Here is an 18229-nt window from a genome sequence, read left to right on the forward strand (position 1 = left end):
GGTTGGTCCTGCAAGGTGGTAGGGCTGGTTCAGCCAAGGTGGGACATACACAACTGGTATTGCACAACTCACAAAGACCATCCAGAAAAAGCTAAAATATCCCCATCAAGAAAAAGATCAAAAATCCCCAGGGTTGCTCCCCTATTTATTCACTCTAGGTCTGGGGTGACTTTAATCCTTGGGTCAGTCCCAAGGGTTTTACACACATCTTGATGCCAGGGGGATGCTGTCACCAACGTTATGGTTTTCTCCCTCTTTGTATCCAACAATTAGGGAAGGGAGTTGCTGCTCCCCTGCCTTTGCATGCCAGAAGGGAGGCAGATATGAAGGTCTCCTTCCTGAAGATAATGCTGTATTTCCTTTCACCCCCTTATTCCTTCTCCTCCTGTCACCTCCACCCCAGTTCTTGCCTTAGCACGAGCCTAGAGAGGGAGAAAACAGACAGAAAGAGAGAAATATGCTGCCTGGATTGGAAAAGTCATCTTTTCCCAGGAGCAGTGTAATAATGTTAATGGAAGGGAGAAGGGGAAAGAGGAAATGTTTCGCTAACGTGGAGAATTTCTGGCCTGGGTTCTTTCTGAGGCCTGTTTGTCAGGGGGAAAAGGAAATTGGTGGCTGGATGAAATATGAGCTGATGCAGCTGCAATGCCTTTAAATACAAGCTTTTTTAGGCACACTGGTGCTTCAGTTTGGGGATATAAGCAGATGCTGAAATGCCTTTCCCTACTTCACATGGGGCCTTTGCGTGCTGTGGTTTTAGGACCAGTGTTCAGGTGATAAAAAAAAAAAAAAAGAAAAAAAAGAAAAAAAAAAAAAAAGGTTGGTGGGGTGGGGGAGGAGGAATGAAATGTCATTTTCGGAGAGGCAAAAAATACTTCAGGCTCTTTGGCGTGCAAGTCATAAAGGGCTTTTTGTGCATGGTTAGGCAGTGCAGTGTGTCAAGAGAAATCACTTGCACAAGGTGGAGTAACACTATCTGAAATTAAATTCTGACCTCCATTTTCAAGTCACACTTTAAGGTGAAAAAAAAAAAAAAAAAAAATAGCTTACTCTTTTCAAGAAATTGAAAAGAACTGAGACACCCCCTCCTCTCCTCCAAAAACACATCCTCAGTGGTGTTGCTATCCATAACACAGCAGCCCCAAGCATAAGGTAATTAGCAGAGCTTATCAGCCAGAATTAACAAGCAACTTTCTACCTTGGGATGAAAGCTGGGTGGAGGTTTAGGGCTGCTCTGATCTGAAAGGGTTTGAACTGAAAAGGTTTGAACTCTCTCTCTCTCTCTCTCTCTCTCGTGCAATTGCTTTCCAGGTTCTTGGAGCCTGATTCCTATTTACACTAAGTTTCCCCAGCATAAAGGGGCCTTCAAGTGGGCATGCAGTGAAGGAATATTTCAAGGCAAAGAGCATGCAGAGCTGCCCTCCTTGCACCTTCCTTGGAACAAGCCCCTCACTGTTTTCTTACGAGGGTGAAATGCCAGATGGAGCTCTACTCCGAGGTGAAGGAGAAAGGCTCTGGCTCTTAGTCCTTTTGCAGCCCTTTTGCACTGTGCTGGTATGCCTGAAGGATCTAAAAATTACTTAGGAGTCTTTTTCTGGATCTGTTTGGTTTTTGTTGTTTTTCTGTTCTTGCTTTCTGACTCTTTCTCAGTTGCTGGAAAGACAAAAACTCACCTCGGGCTGGTAGTCTAAAGTGGAAGCTGTGCTGACACGTTTTGGAGATGTCATTGAAATATAAATAGCAAATAAATGATTAAAATAGTTTGTCTCCTTGAATGATTGCTTTAAAACCTAAGGATTATTCCTGGATTTTGAGACCTCCTTGGCTCAGTCCTGGCTGGGACCTTTCATTTATTTTTAAATGCCAGCCTGTTTTCCTCACTCCCAAGGAAATTAAGGCAAATTAAACACCCCACAAAGTCTGGCTTTTTGTCCAAAGACAGTCACAGAGTTTTCTGTGACAATATTTATGAACCAAGATTCTCATCCAGTGCACCAAAGATCCTGAAGAAAATCTTTCTTACTATATATACCTGCTCCTCTGCCAAGCAAAGATCTCTCAGACCATGGCATCATCTCCCAAAAGATGTATTGGAAACTGGTTTGGCCTGATTAATGTAGCCAGCTGTCATTTTTAGACCATTTTAGCAGAAATGGTCTTCTTTAACCCAAAATCCTTTTTCACAAACTCCTGACTGTGTATACTTCCTTTCTTTGAATATTTTCATAATTTCTCTCAACAACGTTTGCTGGGACCTGCTTACCAAAAATGTCTCAATATTTCCTTTTAATTCAATAACCATTTCAGAAAGAAAATGAATCTGTTTCAAAGCATTAGGATTTTTTTAAAGGATCTGTTTTGACCTCGGAATATTGAAGCTCGGGGTAATTGCAAACACAGGTTTTCAACAATCGAGTTTATTTTCTCTGCAGAAAACCTCACCCATGTGCCTGCAGGGAAGAGCTGCATTTGCCAAATCCAACTTTTGGTGCACAGAAGAAGTGGGATATATAAATAGAAAGTGTAAGCTTTTGGATATACAAAATGGGTTTGTAATTTAAGGCCTCCCAGCCGGTGGCAACAATTGTCCCTGTCTTGTGGGGTGTCAGTTTTCCCTCTTTTCTTTATTTGACTCAGCAAGCCACCTTCTGCAATCACAGTTTAAAGCCTTGGCTTCTGCCTCCTCTGTCTCCTGTCTCGCATCAAGTCACTGCTGGCCCAGGGAGCTGCAGGATACTGTGCATTTATCTGATCTGCAGTCTCTCTAGGCCTTGGGTGGGATATTGGGGGGGAAAAAAAAAAGGATAAAAAACAAAAAGGAAAAAAGGAAAAAAAAGAAAAGGAGAAAGAGAAAGAAGAAAAAGGGAAAATAAAAAATAATAAAAAGGAGAAAAGGAAAAAAAAGAAAAAAGAATAAAGGAAAAGAAAAGAGAAGAAATAAAGAGAAAAGAAAAAAGAAAAAAGGAAAAGAAAGGAGAAAAAGAAAGAGAAACGGAAAAAGAAAGAAAGAAAGAGAAAGAGAAAGAGAAAGAGAAAGAGAAAGAGAAAGAGAAAGAAAGAAAGAAAGAGAAAGAGAAAGAAAGAAAAAGAAAGAGAGAAAGAGAAAGAAAGAGAAAGAGAGAAAAAGAGAAAGAGAAAGAAAGAGAGAAAGAGAAAGAGAAAGAAGAGAAGAAGGAGGAGCAGAAGGAGAGGGAGAAAGAGAAAAAGGAAAAGAAGAAAAAGGAAAAGATAAAGAAAACAAAGAAAAGAAAGAAAAAGAGAGAACGATAAGGAAAAAGGAAAAGAAAAAAAAAGGAAAAAGAAAAAAAAGAAAAAGAAAAAAAAGAAAAAGAAAAAGAAAAAGAAGAAAAAGAAAAAGAAAGGTAGAGGAAATTAAAAGATAAAGGAAAAGGAAAACCAAAAGAAAAAAGAAAAAAGAAAAAAAAAAAAAGAAAAAGCTTCCTAACTGATATACCAAATTACATATTATTTCACTCAACAAACAAAAACTCTTTTGTGGTTAGCAGAATGAAGCATGTACATCATAATTTTGACAGTGAGTCCTGAGGTTGAACTGGCTCTTTAAACAATTTCCCTGTGTCCGCCTTGCTGTTCCAGTTCAACGCGAGCATATGGCAAACACAGAAACTCTACTTACTGATGCCAGGGCATGACCAAAATCTATAATAATGTTGTTTATTTTCACCAGCTCTGCAAGAAAGAATGTTGCCTCGTGCACTTAAACGACCTCAGAAGAGTCACACTTTTGCTTCATCAATAATTTACTCAAGCCACACATTGTCCCTCGGAAAACGTAAAGATTTCTGCACTTACTGTGTCAAACTCTTCTAGACAGAGTCTCCCTTGTCTCCTGGAGAAAAACTAAGGAAATTCTCTCCATGACGTTGGGGAGAGGAGAGGGAGGCAGGAGGCAAGTGGAGCTTTTGGAGCAGGCTTGGCTTATGCTCTTTTTTTTGTTGTTGTTTCTGATAAAAATCATGATTTTTCAAAGTCTTCTACAGACAGAGCTCTGCCAACTTCCTTCTCCCTGTAGATGGGGTGTTCTTGAGAGCTGCCAGGAAAGGACATATTTGAGTATATTTTGCATGGTCTGGCAGGCAAGGGTTGGGAGGCTGAGCTGGTTGGCCACTCCTCTGCAGAAAATTGTGATGTCCAGTGTGTTTGAAGGGGGTTTCCTCCATCCTTTTGTCAGTCATCAAAGCTGCCCTAAAGATCCAGGGGATAGTCCAGGATTTGAGATGCTTGGGGAATAAGCAAGTGCAGCGAGCTGCCTGCAGAAACTCCAGAAAAAACATCCTTTTTCCCAACCAAAATCAGCATGTCAACAGGAGGATTCGTTTCACTCTGCTCTGCAACACTGGAAGAAAAAGAGAGGCTGAGCCTGATAGGATCTCTTTAAATAAAGATATGTGTTGAGGGAACAGGAGTTGGGGGATTCAAGTGACATTGCAGTCATTCATGTAATAACTGGGATAAATTTCAATGACAGCAATCAGAATAATGCTGCAAAAGTTCAGGACATTCTGTGTAAATGGAGCTGCATCAAGTAGTTTCCCAGCTGCCTGGAAAATACAGAGTCATGGATTTCAACCAGCAAAGAGGCAGAAAACTGCAAGGAGCTGAGTTGCTCTGACTCCCATTCCAGGCAAGGAAAATCAAGACTTTGCATCTCAGGGCAAGTTGCTTAAAACCAAGCAGAGATGATGTTTGTACAAGGTTGAAGCAGGATAACCTGTTGGTGGAATCATAAATGTTTATTTGTGGAAGGAGAGAAGGTCACTAATTCACAGTTCCTCCTTTTTATGGTTTCTAATTCGGAGGGTTCTCTCCCGTTTCTCGCTCATCAGAGCTGCATGGTGTTCACACACAAAAAACCCTGATAAAAATTTGAGAAACCAATAAACTCAGTACCCAAATAGAAATGAGATATTTTTATAGCAGTTAAAACTCAATTACAGCTAAGTCATGTGTTCACTCTGCTCAATAGCTCATAAAATGGGCAATGAACTCACCAGGTTCTCAAGAATTGGATGGATGAGAGAAAGCCCCACCAGGAGATGGCCAAAATCCCACCTGCAGGGGCTTTGGGATTTACTGACTGGGATTCAGGCTGAGCATGGATTGTCTCTGGGTGGAGGCAGAGCTGTACCAGGCTAATAAACCCAGATGGAACCCAGCTGGCTCTGCAGGGAGAGAACTCAAGTTTTTCTGTGCATATGCTGATTTTTTTTATGTTCAAGAGTTGATCTGCGTGTCCCTTTTGACCTAGGACAAGGTAGATGCTACAAGAGCACAGCCATCCCCAGGCAGCCCAAGGGTTCAGCTTCCAGCAGGTCCACACATTACAAAAAAAAGTTGAAGAAGTGGCAAACAAGATATTTACTAGTTTGTCTTACCCAAGGGCAGCCATTTTGTTGATGGTGATGCCTTGCATGAGCTGCAGGAGACACCCACATTTATTACAGGTCAAAAAAGATTCTCCAAAGCAACTTCCAAGACCAAGGAAGTCACTGAAAGTTGCTCAGTTCAAAAAGCTTTGGCTCCCATTGGCACATACCAGAACCAAAAACCCAGTGAACAGATTTTGCTGGAGGGTGGGTGGATCCAGGTCACTCAATTCTGCTCAGCTTGGAGCAAACCCAAACGTGGAGATTCCAACCCCCCAGCCCCCAATGTATTGCTCAAGAGTTAGTTTTGATTTCTGCATGTGATATGTTCCTGCCTGGGACAGGGCCACTACTAATAAGAAAAATGCAGGCATCAGCATGGATCAAGGCCCTTCTTTTCCTTTGTTTTTTTGGGTTTTGTTTGGGGTTTTTTTTCTTCCTTCTTAGTCTGTACACACATAATTTAAAGCATAAGGTCTCATCATTATCTGGAGGTGCACACTTTTATTAATGTCAGGTTCTCTGCTCTTTTACCTCAGGCCTCTCACAAATGGTCTGTTCCCAGATTAGCAATCAGGTCAGGTAAGACTTAACTCTTGCACTGTTTAATTTTTTTTTTCTTGGAAATCCAAGGGTTTGCAGCAAAGGGATGTTTCTAGCAGTTCTAAAAGCCCACATTTGAAAGCAAAACCACAGTTCATTCACTTGGGCTTAAGATTTCTTCCTCTGAGTTGACAATTTACTCTTTCAGCTTGTAACCTAAGATTGTTCTCTCACCTCTCTGTGTGACTCCAAGTTGAATGAAGATTGCTCCTCTGCTAAGAAAGCCCCAGTTCTCACAGCAAAATATTGCCAAAGAACAGGGGGTGAAGAGAGATCTGATTGATCTTGTAACAAAATATAGAAGTGAAATGCCACTGAAATCACCAGACTTAGAGGAAATGCAGCAGAGAAATGTTCCTCTGTCACTGTGGTTGTGCAGATAAACCTAGAGCCACATTTACTCTTTCCACAGAGGTCAGCTAAATGATTCACAACCTCTACTTTCACATGGCTTTGCAGCTTCTTGGTTCCAGCTCTGAGAAGAACCAGAGGTGCTGAAATACAGAAAGATAGGATATCCTTTTTGTGTCACTTTTCCTACTGCAAAATAAGGAAATAATGGAAATCTTGTAAAACAAGTCCAGTTCTCATGAGACTTTCAGCTTCTTTATTCAGAACAAATGATCCTGGCTAGGTCAGATAAGGTCACTTTGGCTATTCACCCATTGTAAAGTAAGTTATCAAAAGTCTTCAGGCTTGTCCATCATTAACAAAGGTTGAAAAATTCATCCTTTTTCCCTTGACAGGGTTAAGAAAACAGTGTTAAAATGTATTTCAGGATCCAAGAGATGCACAGCTCAGTGCCAAAAGCATTTTAGTAAGACAATTAAGTTTCTCTGCAGCTTTTCTACCTACACATGCATCACTTCAGAGGCTGTGGAAGCTACAGAGAAAATTCTTTGGGTGCAGATCTATTCATTAGGATATCCTACAATCTTTAGCACCTTTTTTTTCTGATCTGATTTTCCTTCCTTATTTGTTTTTTTGTTGCAGCTGAACCAGGCAGCAGGCTTTGGGCAGTGCTTCCTCTGCATGAAACCACGACCTCCCAGCCTTGCTGGTGAGCAATCCTCCTGTTGAGGGAGAAAAATCTCTGCTTGAGGTAATTCCCCAGGCTCCTCTCACACCTTTCCAGACAGCCCCTCCTGTCTCTTTACTGTATGTTACACCAGGCTGAGCTCCTACACCTCTCTTCTTTTTCTCATACCTTGTCTTATGCTCTGGCAGAGGAGGATGAGGAGGACAGTGGGAGGGAACTGAGCTCCTCCAGCACTGCCTATAGCAGAGGCCCAGGGAAATACCAGCTGAAGATTTGTTGCATCATTTGGTGATTTTTCACTGCCCTACTGTACCTCTTGACTCAGAAACTCTTTGTTTATTGTATGCCCTTCTAATCCTGGCACTGTCAAAGCCTGGTCCATTAAGCCAGAATTATGATGATTTATTAGCTGTGCATGGCTAACACAGTGTTATGACAGTTGGGATGAGATTAGGTTGCAGGTCAATCTGCTCCTTAGACTGGAACATTTTCAGGTCTTTTTGGATCTAAGGCTTGAGTTTTAGACTGAGAAGGTCCCAAAGGAGAAAGGAAGGGAGGAATGCAGTGCTTCTCCATCCTCTACTCGTGACACCTCTGATAAATGGCAAGAGAAACCTACTTGGTAGAAAGCAGAGATGGAAAAAAAATAGGGATTTGATGAAGGTAGAGGAACAGTGCTCCTTCTCTCAAAACCAGAAGCTCCCAGACCAAGAGAAAACACACTCACATTTTCCAGTCCATGCCTTATTTCAGACATAATTTATGAGATCAAAACACCTTGGTGACCAAGAGTTGGTACTTCTTGATGTTTCTCATTTTTTTTTCCCGTTTCATTGAAAACAGTTTGGGTAGACCTTCAGTCAGGCTCATTTACACACCAGAAATCCCAACTATATATATATCTTGATTTAAATAAGAACAAAAAATATTCTTTGGTTTGCCAACTTCTAATCACCTCCTTTTATTTTGCCAAGCAATTATCTCTTTGTTTGTCCAAGGGAATACCTAATAGCTCCCTGTTCACAGAAGGCCACCGACCTCTGAACGAGCCAAAAATAGCCCATCCAATAATTTCAACAACGTGCTGCATATCTGATCTGCTGGGGGGTTAGAACCCAGGCCATGACATCACTTCACGTGGGGACAAAGCAGGACAAAGAATTGACCCTTTCCCAACAGGGGAATCAAGTGTTGGCTGGGTGGGAGGACTGTGGGCTGATGGTTCTCCCCCATCAGTCAGTCAGCTCGGCTGTCGTTCAACGCTCACATCCAGTAAATTGTTTCAATCAAGTTGTGGTTGGGAGAAGTATGCTCCATATAATTCACTGCAGCCTCCTGCCTGTGGACTCCACTGTTTATAGCATGGCCATAATTGCTTTTTTTTTTTTTTTTCTTTTTTTTTCCCCCCCCTCTCTTATTCCTTTTTTTTTGTTGTTCAACTGAGTTCATTTAGAAACACAATATAAGTTAATGATAAAATCCTTCACTAAACCACTGATAGCTAAGTGTTGCCTGACTGGGGCAGACAAATAGCCCATTTAGTCTGGAATCCTTTATGCTTCTATAAGGCCTATAATATGTCTAAATTGTGCAATAATATAGCACAGAGATAAATTATTTCATGGCAAAAGCTTACGTATTAAACCCTTCCAAAGTGCAACAGAGTGTAGCAGGCAAGATTATTAAAATAACTGGGTTCTCTTCCAAGGTCTAAACCTGAGTTTCTGTGGAACCAGCACTAGTTATTCAGCCTCAGCGAGCCTCAGTTCCTTCCTCCTCTTCCATCTGTCATCTCAATGGCACTGCTTTGCTTCCTGCCTGGGAAGAGTAAGCTACAACCTTATTCTTAGCCTATATTTTTATTATCACCTAAATAACGAGGCTTTGATGTCAATAATGATTTCAGACAGTCTTGTAATAATCAATTAAAAATAGTTGGAGTGGTATTTGGTCTTCCACATCTTTCAAATCTACCTGCCTTGGTCACATCCCAAGGCAGTGAGTGCCAAAGATTAACTATTAATGCATGATATTTTTTCCACACATTTTAAAGTATTTCCCTTAAAGTCAGAGATATTTTTTTCTTCTTCTATTTTTTTTTTTAAAGGGTAAGGAGTCTCATTAGTACCAGGTGATTCATTTAGGGCACAATTACACAGGGAATTCAGCTAATTGATTGGATAACCCGAGATTCATTTGTAAAAACACAATTCTCAGACCTGAAGTGCTTGGACTTAGTGGTAGTCATGTACTGAGAAGTTTTCTTTAAAAGCAAACGTGAAGGTTAATGGGATCCATATGATATAAATTCCTAATAACTTTACCATGGGTGGGCTTATCGAACTCCTTATCATAACACAAGTCGGAGCATTTCAAAGGATCTTTCTTCTGAGACTTTCTGAAGACTTTTCTTTCACCCCAGATCTATAGAAAATCCCACTAACTCTCCATTGAGAAAATATTTCAGCTCCCTCTCATGCCATGATTCAAAGGGCTTCTTTTCAAAATGAGTATTTTTAACCCTTTGCCAGCTGGACAAAGTTTTTTGTAAAGGGGAGGGGATTGTTTTTTTGTAGGTCAGCTCTGAGCAGGAATGCCTGTGGTCCTGCTGGAGGTCCAGGAGGTCACTTTTATATAAAAGTGGTTGGGGGTCTTTACTAAAGATGTTACACTTGCCTGTAAACTAAAAAAAAAATAGAACTCTAGGGTAATCTGGGCTCACTCAAACCCAGGGAGGTCAAAGCACATCGTCCAGCTGACCTCTGTGGGTTTTGAATCAGATCCATAGAGAGATTCCAACCAATTCCAATTAATTTGGAATAAAAGAGAACAAACATCCACTGGAATATTTAGCAACTAAAAGAGTGAGGTCACCTGCACACTTTGAAGACAAAATCTGGTGTGCAGAACTAAGTAGTCTTAGAAATGAGCAGAGAAGCTGCTGCTGCAGTTACCAACTTTTTGTTAAATTGTTGATTTTTTAAAAGAAAATTAAAACCACGTTACATGTGCCAGAAAAACGTTTTACTGGAAACTTAAATCTGCTTTCTTCTTCCTGAATTATACCAATGTTTCGTGAATGGTTTTCCCTCCAATATAACTTTTTTTTTAAATACAGAAAACTACAGAAATCATTTTAAAGAGCTCAACACAGCAGTAGAGTTTTATTTCAACATGCTTGTACGTGCATTTAAAAAGGAAACCCAGTATCCTGATAATTTCTGGGAAAGAACAAGCTGCCAGCATCACGGCTGGTAGCAGAATTGCCATGACATTCGTTGAAGACAGCACGATAATGTCATTAGATTTTCAGTATTTAATTAAAACAAACCCCCTGTCACTCAGCAGAAGAGGGGGACAGTGTCATAAAAGATAATCATAGGGGTAAGGTTCCTGCTGGGGTAGCTGCATGAGCTGAAAAAAGAGAAAAGATGAAAACCTCTGACTGTAGCCATGCTTGGCATTGACCTAAGGGGACATTAAAGTGATCTACAAATATGTGAAAAAGAGCAAGAAAAGGCAGTTATTTAAGTTGACAAGAATAAAGGCAGAGAGAGAGAATTAGAATGGTTCAGTGTGAAGGAAAAGAAAAAAAAAAAGAAGTTATGTTTCAAGGGGAACTTCAGAGAAAGCCACTTGCTTGCCAGAGGGTTTCCAGTGGCACAGGCTGCTGTCACCATTCATGATAGGTCAAATCAAACAGGAATCCCATGCAGGATTTTGGCACAATCTTAACCCAAAGGTCTGTGATTCTTTAACAAAAAAAAAAAAAAATTAATAAATGAATTAATAATAATAATTAAAAAGTTGAGCACTGCTTTGAGCATAAAGTGTAAAATTGAAATTAAAGCATAATTCTGAACTAAGCAACCTGTAAAAGTTTCTAGGAAGCACCATCATGCCTGACTGCAATGTTTGGTCATGTCCTTAAAGTTTTTACAGTGTTTTTTTTATTTTTTAAAGTCCTTAATCATTTGACCTACACAACCATTGTCTGAAAGGGCTCAGTTTCACTGCTGTAAATGCTACCTGTCCTCAGGATTATTCCACTGCTGTAAAGGAGGAGTATTTGGGATCTCTGTGTCCTGTTAAAGCATGAGGGATAACTCTCTGGCACACGAGGAGCTGCACCAGGTGATGAGAGGCTGGTGCAGGAGTCTGGCATTTGATGGACTGAGTTTCCAAACATTAACTAATGCAGAAAGGAAGTCAACACTGGAAAATCTTGTTCTTGACTGTGAACACTTCATAACACTATCAATTAATAAGCTACAGACACTGGTCTCTTCAGGCCAGGTTGGGAACAGCTTGGAGGTGGGCATGGCATGGGAAAAGATTTAGGTTTGCTGGCAGGGAAGTGTGGAAGATGCCTGTAGGTTGCTTGTCAGCACTTTGCCTGGCCCAGCCTGGGTGTGTTAAATCATGGGATGCAAACCCCCACGTGGCAATACAGGGATGAGAAAACAAAACACCAGGTGCTCTACAGCCACCTCCTTCAGATGAACACCAGGTTTCACCTCTCTTTCTGGGGGATGAGGAGAACCTGTTGAATCCCACCATCCAGATGACTTTTCAGAAAAAAACAACAAACCAACAAACTATGCATGGATTGGCAAAGTCTCAGAGACTGAGTTATCCACGAATGTCACCTCCAGGAGGCCTCAGAAGCAACCTAAAGAACAACCTAAAGAAGCAACCTGGACGATTATTGTGTCAGAGGCTTAAGAGGCTTGAAAAATCCAGGCTGGAGCGGCCGGGAAAGAGAGAAGAGTGTTTATTGAGCCATAAAAGAAACATTCTGTTTCATTGCTCAGCCAAGCTGCCCTACAGAAGCAAATCCCCTTATAATACGGGGTGTAATAAATACTAAGAGTGTAAAGGGGTCTTTTGGAAAGAACCAGCAGGACCCTCTCGCCCTGCAATCAAGCCTCCTGTTAAACGAACGTCTCACTTGAGCTCCAGGCTTTTTATTGTCTGCCCAGAGTGACCTCCTGGAGGTTTTGGAGGCAGACACCCCGTGGGGTTCACCTCCTGCACGGCTGCACTCTGGTTCCCCTCTCTTGGGGACATCTCTCTGAGGCCAAGGGTTAGGTTTCCTTCCAAGGATTAAGTGGTAGGCTCGTGTCAACAAGGTGGTGGTGGAGATACAGGCAGAGCAGGAAGGACTCGTGAGGCCAATGGAGAGACATCCAACTATTTCAAGGCAGGAGATTAATCCTGATAATACTGAGTTGGGCCATTTTTTTTTCCTCTGGTTGGGTCAAGTTCCCTAAGCAACCACAAAGCCTGCCATTAATAAGATTACAAAAACTCAATCATAATTTCCAACCTCCGTGCCCTTTTCAGAGGCGAAAAAGATAAATGGAATATAAAATGAAAACCTTGCTTTTTTGGCCTTTGTAAACCTCTCCTTGCTTTTTTCCCCCTCTCCTCCCCATAATTCCACGTTGCTGACCTTCTTCCAGTCCTAACAGTCTTGGGAGCACATGCAACATATGGACCTCATTGTCCTGTAGAGTGAGGAGGCCATGGGGACACCTTTCCTGTTGACCTTTCCCAACACAGGCTGGGCTACATTACTGATGGCATCTGCATAGCTCTACCTGGGCTTTGCTGCAGCCACATTTCATCTCAAACCTTTGTCTGATATTACAATTATTATCATAAGTTGAGCTGCCTTTTTGTCTAGCTGAATTTTTTTGGCTAAAATTTCTAATTCTGCTAAGATGATTTAGTTACTGGATTCCGTGAGGAAGGAGTGGTGGAAAACCAAAAGAGAGAGAAAAAAAATATGAATCTATCTGAAGATGCTTTAATTTTCAGAAACCAGAAGCAACTGAAGAACACTTGGGAAAAACTGGGGAGGTGGTGTTAGGTTTGGGGGTTGTGTCAATAAACAAGAAGGTTTTTTCAGCATTTTTCAGTTGCTTACAAAAATCACTGGAGAACTACCACGCTCCAACCACCTCTTTTTCATTTTCTTCTGGTCATATAACACCAGGTTTCCATTTGCTGGAAATAAATGAGGGAGCCATGGGGTATCCCTGCTCTTTTTATTCACGCAAATAATCCCATTAAAATCCACAGGAGTTCTCGTATCCAGTGGGCAGGTTCTGACCCCAATTGTTTTAACAGTTCTTTTTATTCACACCCCATATGCTAGCTAAAAAATCTTACAGAGCTTGACAGAAGGCTTCAAATCATGAGTCTACCCAACGATGGAGTTACTGTCCTATGTGTGTCCTGCTGATGTAGCTCAGGTGAATCATAGAATCATAGAACTGGCTGGGTTGGAAGGGACATCAGAGATCATCGAGTCCAACCCTTTTACCACCATTGCGGTTGCTAGACCATGGCACTGAGTGCCACATCCAGGCTCTTTTTAATTATCTCCAGACACGGAGAATCCACTACTTCCCTGGGCAGCCCATTCCAATGCCTGATCACCCTCTCCAGAAAGAAATTCTTTCTAATATCCAATCTGAACTTCCCCTGGCACAACTTGAGACCCTGCCCTCTTGTCTTGCTGAGAGTTGCCTGGGAAAAGAGCCCAACCCCCCCCTGGCTCCAACCTCCTTTCAGGGAGTTGTAGAGAGTGATGAGGTCTCCCCTGAGCCTCCTCTTCTCCAGCCTCAACACCCCCAGCTCTCTCAGCCTCTCCTCATAGGGTCTGTGTTCGAGTCCCTTCACCAGCCTGGTTGCCTCCTTTGGACCTGCTCCAGCACCTCAATCTCCTTCCTGAGCTGAGGGGCCCAGAACTGGACACAGGACTCAAGCTGTGGCCTCACCAGAGCTGAGCACAGGGGCAGAATCCCTTCCCTGGACCTGCTGGCCACGCTGTTCCTGAGCCAGCCCAGGATGCCATTGGCCTTCTTGGCCACCTGGGCACACTGCTGGCTCATGTTCAGCTTCCTGGCAATCCAGACTCCCAGGTCCTTTTCTGCCTGGCTGCTCTCCAGCCAAAAAAAAGTGGAGAAAATAATGGATAAATAAATTTTAAAATGTCTTCAAGGTAAAGATATGGCAGAATTTTGGTGAGTCAGACTGGTACCATCATGTATTTCCTGAGAAGTTGTCATCAATCCATATTTTCCTCTGTGCCTCAGTTTCCCTACCTGTAAAATGGGATTTATCAGACTCCCCTTTCTCCAAATGTTGTGCACGTGTAGCAAGTGGCACACGTCATGTAAAGGGAGAAAGCTGCATTTTTCATTGTATAAATTGAAAATCAGTCCCTTTTGGTGAAAAGATTATCTTTTTTGTTTTATAACCCTGCTGCTACTCAGAGTCCTTCCCTTAGCAACATGGTGAATGATGCTACGTTCACAAATACTGAAAAAAAAGCAGAGGCAACAGATTCTGAGGACACTCAGACAGCCTGATGCTTTTGTTTAATGAAGAATTTTCTGAAATGATTCACTTTTAATCAGATTTCTTCAGAGCTTCTAAAAACCTTGTCCTCACTGTAGCACAGCCCCTTGCCAAAAGGTTTTTTACTCTTCCCAAGCTGAATCCAGAAGGAAAAAATCATAAACCTTTTTTTTTTCTTACAGTATTTAATTATATGATGCCAGTAGCATAAACAAAGCAAGGCAGCCCAGTCCAATCTTCTTCCTCATATCCTAAACCTTCTCGTAGCCAATCTAATAATTTTATTTTAGCTTTGAAAGAAACAAAAGTCACCTCTAAGTTCAGACTAAACATGAGAAATTGTAGCCAGAGAGGAATTTTTTTTTTTTTTTTTGCAGAAAGTTATGTGGGAAGATATAAAAACAGTGTGTTAGAATGGAATGACTCTTTCAACTGGAGTTTATTGTGTTTACAGTATTACCCAAGCTCTGAGGAAACCAATAACCATCACAAATCTCACCAACATCCCATATTTTAGGGCTCGAGTTTTCTACGTTTTCTGCTGGTTTAAAGCCCAACAACAAAGCAAGTTCTTGAGAGAATAAGCAACAATATTAAAACTCCTGTGACATCCTCTATAACCTCCCTCTCGGGTAACTCAGAGTCTCCACCTTCTCCTCCATCCCATAATAGCCTCTGTGTTTCAAAAATAGGCCCCACATCTGCAATATATTACGTGCATAATTTGCACTTAATTACCGACCACATTGATTAAACCATTGCACAACAATTAAACCTAATTAAGCTTTGTTGTTTTTTTTTACAGTGCCCTCACTCCTGAGCTGGGTGTCTTCTCAGCTCCCATCCCACCGGAGGTGTTTGGCTCCAAGTGTGATCACCATTTCTTTCCAGTTTCAGGTGAGGGCAAAATTCAGGATTAACAAATGTGTGTCAGGCTGTGACCCAACCTCAGCCACTTTGCATTCCCAATTGTTTCCATCTGTGTGTCAGCAAATCTTCATCTCCAGGCTATAAATAGATGACCAGGCATGCCCCCAGCATGAAATCAGACAAGTCCTGTGGCACTTCTGAAGGTTTGGAGGTTCCAGTGGTTGAAATTCAAAAGGTAGATTGAGTTTGGAGTAGTAATTCAAGGTATTCTTTTTCCTCAAGCAGAAATTTGTTGCTGCTATCAAAAAGGGTTTGAAGTTTCACAGATTTGAGCTGGTGAGGATGTTGGAGATGCCTTACTAGGTGCACCAATACCAAGAATCTGGTAGTTATATGTAAGCTTATTTTTTTTTCCTAATTCAGAGTAATTCAGGTAGTTGCATGATTTGGGTATTAGTATATTTGGCTCTGTTTCTCTAGAGAAAACAATGGCAAAATGTTTGGTAACTTGAATGTGGGGTTCCTGTGTCTTAACACTATGGGTAAAACCTTCGAGCTAATCTTCACATGAAATAAAATTAAATACCAGTTAATGAAGTGCAATCTTACTGGTGCTAGGTTAAGGAAAAAAGTATGTTAAAGGACAAGATAAAATACATTCTCTAGCTGGTAGTTCATCACTGATCAAAGAAAACAATTCAGTAAATTATAGACTGTAACATCATAGTGCTGTTTATGGGGTATTTTCATCTAAAATCTCCCAAATTCACTGCATATTTGAATTTCTTTCTGCTCCTCTGAGTGTTTTCCTCATATAGACTAAGTCAATTCTTATCTGTATTGTTCCCTCTGTTTTCCTGATAATTAATTCATTTAATTTGCACACTGCTACTGCAAAAAAAATAAATTCTGGAAGCCTGAATAATGTCATAAGATAAATATAAGATATAAATATAAAGATATATATATAAAGATATAAATATAAAATATAAATATAAGTTCAGAGCTGCAGGCTTCACTTTTCATTCTGCTCTAAATTTACATCTAATTGTGTTAGGCTGTCACTTCCTTTAGGGAATAACTACCTCAGACTTTCTTCTATTCAATTCCTTAAGGAATATTTAACTGCTTTGTGGGTTGGTTTAGTTTTTGTGTTTTTTTTTAAAGTAGAAAGCTAGCTCTGCTACACTTGGTAGGTTTCATCTCTGCAGATAAACAATTTCTAGGTTTTTTTAGTAGTGTATAATCAATTATTTTTAAAAAATCTGCTTCATTGGCAGAAAAAGCATTGCAATACTTTGATTGCCACCAGATCCAAGGGGCAGTTGGAGTCTGTTGAATAAATTCAGAGGCCAATGCTTTTGGCAGATTTTACAAGGTGTCTTTTACTAAATTATTTGACTAAAATGATATTCATCTCTTTCCCAGCTGATAGTATTACTTTGGTAACTTGCCCATCCATTCCAAGGGGAGAAAAGGAAACATATCTGTGAAATCTTTCAAATAAGAGTTTCAAGCAAGAAATATTTTCCTTCAGGTCACTCAACCTGGGGACTGTGGAAACTGTAAGAAAACTGCACTAAGAAAGTTCAGTGTTCACAGACAACACGTCAAATCAATAGAAATTATTTTAATTTTGCCCCTATATTTTTTTTTCTTTCCTTCTGATGAGTTAGATATAATAAAAATAACAGCATGGTTTGAATCAGAAAAGTGGGGAAAACACAGAAAAGTGTGAAAATGATTTTACTGACTGGTACCCTCCTTGCTGGTTCTTTGTTGGGTTCAGTTGGGTTTTCTTTTTTTTGTTGTTTTGTTTTTTTTTTCACTGCACAGTTTCTTCTATGTGAAAAGGTAGAGGACAAGGAACTGCTTTTATTCCTTGACTCTGGGTACCTCACATGCTGAAACAGGAAAAAAAAATGGGTCCAATTCAAACAGGCATTTCCCAATATAACCCACGTGCAAAATCTCCATCACCAGTGGCTCCAACTCCACTTATGGGGATGCTCAAACATGTCTGGATCCTGCTGTGGGAGGATGGCTCAAGGGGGGATTTCAACAGGTGGTTTTCAGCTCTGAAACAAATCCATGTCTGGGAGAAACCCAGAATTAGGCTGTTGGAGCCTTTTTCTTTGTGTCACCCTCTGAAGGGATAAAATCTGTGGACTCTGGGAGAGAGGGGCTTAAAAAATGTTGGAAGGGTTTGTTGAATTAGGTGGCCTAGCAGTTCATTTCAGAAGCAGTGCTGGCAAACCACCTCACCTTCTTCCAGGGCTGATGTTAAAATCTGTTTCCACATTTTCTTATGGGAGGTGGGGGGGAAAAAAAAGGGAAAAAAAAAAAAAAAGGTTATCCTTCACCCTTTCCAGCAAGCCAGGAAAGCTTGAAACTGAACTGGTGGCTTTCTGCCCAGACAGAAAGGAACTGAAATAAATATGAGCAGGGTTAAGAATTTTCTTTATTGAGAGCACCTGCTCCTATTTTATATGTAACATTGCTAAAAATTCCTTCATTACCTTGTGCTCAACTCGGTGGGAGTTCAGTGAAGCTTTTGGTGCTGATGACACCCAAAAGAGTCCTTTGGATCTCTCCAAGGAAAGAGTTTCCCTGGACCCAGCCAAATTAATTTAATGTGGCCAAAAGTATCACAACAACAGAGCTGCCTGGGATGCTCCCAAGGACAGTTTCAGGCTGAGGACGGGGGTCTGGTCCTGTTGAGTGTCAGATACAGAAAAACTTCACTGGAAAAACCTCTGCTTGTGAAGTTTCACCCAAAATGTCACCTTCTGCTGCTATTATTTTTTTTTTTAATTTTTTTTTTTGCAAGTAGCTGCACCTCCTAGGTGTCTGAGGTCCACCTGAAGGTCAGCAAACCTTTTTTGTCATTTTTTCTCACCTTTTGCCAGAGGAGCTGGGTTATGAGCTTGTGTTGTGATGGGCCAAGTTTTGATGTTTT

Source organism: Calypte anna, chromosome 11, assembly GCF_003957555.1.
Source record: "Calypte anna isolate BGI_N300 chromosome 11, bCalAnn1_v1.p, whole genome shotgun sequence".
Classification (NCBI taxonomy): domain Eukaryota; kingdom Metazoa; phylum Chordata; class Aves; order Apodiformes; family Trochilidae; genus Calypte; species Calypte anna.